This window comes from Leuciscus leuciscus (assembly GCF_965113295.1).
Source record: "Leuciscus leuciscus genome assembly, chromosome: 10".
In the NCBI taxonomy this organism is placed as follows: Eukaryota; Metazoa; Chordata; class Actinopteri; order Cypriniformes; family Leuciscidae; genus Leuciscus; species Leuciscus leuciscus.
In genome coordinates, this window is record NC_138734.1 from 8878918 (window position 1) to 8881703 (window position 2786).

Sequence of the window (2786 nt, forward strand, 5' to 3'; positions counted from 1 at the left end):
AAAGTTATATTTATTTAGAAACAAACTAAATACTGATTGTGGAGTTTTTACACCACTGTGATCTTAGTCATGTTAAGGGTGTTGCCTCAGCAAAGGCATTGTGGTTTTTAGATATATGAAAATACATGCCCGAGTGATAAGCAAGTTTCATAACATTTTTTTTTTCCCCTACCTGGTACAGTATGGAAATATTCTCAATTTGTCTCTACATGAAACATTGCATACAGGGAGTTAATATTTCTGCATAATCCATGTAGGCTGAGAATCTGAGTGGACTGTGGATCAAATATGATTCTCTTTAGCTGCATGTTTAATGTAAAAGTCTATATATATATATATATATTATGTGATTTAGGTATGACAACATGTGTACATGGGTAGATGACTATACACTCGCTTCACAGGAAGAAGCAAATAACGCAGAAAGCTATCAGAGAATGACCAGATTTACGGCTTCATAATGTCATTTGACTTTTTGTAATGAAACACTTCTTGGTTTTGCTGCCAAAAAAAAAAAAAAAAAAGTCTGTAAGTGCAAACCTCTAAGCAGAAGCCAGATTAATGAGACTCTTCTTGTCTTAAGTTGAGAAGTGCCTCCGATGATAGTCTGACACAATGATTACAAATTAATAATTACAAAATTGTGTGATATTTGGCACCCTTCGTAATAGGGTACCTTTTATCTTTCCCTTTACTTTTTCATCAAATGTTCAGTGATGTGTCAACCTCATAATGGTGGAAATATTAAATGAGCTGTTTTTGATTTTTCTGGTTTTGTTTTCATTTTATATGCAACTCTTATTTATCTTTTATTTATTTTTACAACTCCATATTTGAAATATGTCTAAATACAGTTTATGCACATATTTGAATGTGTGGTTCAGGTATACCCTACATTATGGAGACAAAACGTCCCCAAAAAGATGGCAATATCCAAAATCCCTGTCAGGACATTTTTTGGTCCCTATATGAGGAGAACAGCTTATAAATCATACTAACATGTTTGTGTGTGTGTGTGTGTGTGTGTGTGTGTGTGTGTGTGTGTGTGTGTGTGTGTGTGTGTGTGTGTGTGTGTGTGTGTGTGTGTGTGTGTGTGTGTGTGTGATTAGACATAGACATTCACTTCTCGGGAGAATCAGCAAGATAATTTTCTCTCTTCTGCTGAAGATTTAGAAGAACAATATGATGTACATAAATGTATTTACACAGCAAGAAGTAAATATCTTGCTGTATCAGTAGAAATGAAATTTGTGAAATTAGTTTATAGTTGATAATATAATAATCATAGCTAAAAGCAAGACACTTTTGTATTTTAAAATATTTTACTATGTAGTGACCTTTAATTTGGAGCAATCAGCTTTAATTTTTGGAGAAACTGGGGGAGTGGCTTAATTTAATCAGAGATGTGTCACTTTGCTCACAGCTGATTGGACCAATTTCGGTTTGAAATCTCTTACCCAGAACATAGCCATGGAGCGTAAGTTACTATGACGATGAACACCGATAAAAGCCAAATCACTTTCATGTGCCAAAACCCCAGGGTTGGCACAAACTAAACTGAAACACACATGACCATCCACCTAAACTGGCTTCATGGTATAGATAATAGAGTGCTAGATTTAACCTAAATGAATCTGTCTCTCGATAGGGTCTTGTTAGGTGAGGGTTGTTGATTGTAATATATTATTAGACAATATTATTCATTTTTAATCATTTTGTCTTATAACTTTGTCTGATTTTTGTTTGATTATTTGTTTAGTATTTTTTTCTTACAATGAGTTTGATCATTTTGTTTGATCATTTTGTCTTACAGCAACTTTGTCTGATTATTTGATCTTTTTTTTTTTTTTTTTTTGGCAATGACTCCAGTCATTTTATTTGATCGTTTGATAGCTCTGACTTACAATAACTTTGCTTAATCATTTTGTTCAATAATTCTTGTCCTAAAATAACTTTATTATTTGATTTGAACATGTGTCTGATCACATGTTTTACAATAACTTTGCCTGATCATTTTGTTCTTGCAACAACTTAGATGATTTTGTTTGATCATGTCAATAACTTTGTCTGATCATTTGATTATGTTTTTTCTTACAATAACTTTGTGTAATCTTTTTATTTTATAATTTGTTTGATAACTTGTTCTACAAATAACTTTGTATGATCCTTTTGTCTTACAATAACTTTGATAATTTTGTCTGACTGTATGTTTTATTTGTTTGATAATGTAGTCTTACAATAACTGAAAAGTCTGTCACATCTTGAGAGCGAGACATGTCAGTCAAGAAGACCCTGAGGTGGAGATGAGAGTACATAAAAAAGAAAAAAGCTTTAAAAATGTCATGGATTACCAAAGTGGTATTGGAGTCAAGTGACTCTGAATACATAAAATAAATAATTGTATTATTATATTGACTAAATTATAACTTTTATAAACTTATAACTTTATTGTTTGCTCTGGTGTATTCGTTTATCATTAATACATATATACAGTATGCACCTGAAAACGGTCTTATCATAAACTGTCAGCTAAACAAACAGTAGAGAGCACAGAGTACAGGATGTGTTCACTGTGTACATATCGTGAACCCGGTTAAACTGAAATCATAAAAGTAAAACACATGCATGTCATTTGGACAATCATGAAAATTCAAAAGCGCTCTAATTTGACCTACCATTTATATACAAATATTATTATTACATTATTATATTTAATATCTGTATGCTGACTATGATGTGCAGTGAATAACAACTTACATTTTGGTATGTTCCTCCCAAAAAAACAA

General features: G+C 31.8%; 1 long non-coding RNA gene across 1 annotated transcript; it reads right to left on the reverse strand.

Moving 5' to 3' along the window:
- Window positions 1–1072: 1072 nt before the first annotated feature.
- LOC309508681 lies at window positions 1073–1966 on the reverse strand. Its single transcript, XR_014209670.1, has 2 exons — window positions 1206–1966; window positions 1073–1151 (listed from the first exon to the last, which is right to left on the reverse strand). It is a non-coding gene; the product is annotated as an uncharacterized lncRNA (long non-coding RNA).
- Between the last annotated feature and the right edge of the window lie 820 nt (window positions 1967–2786).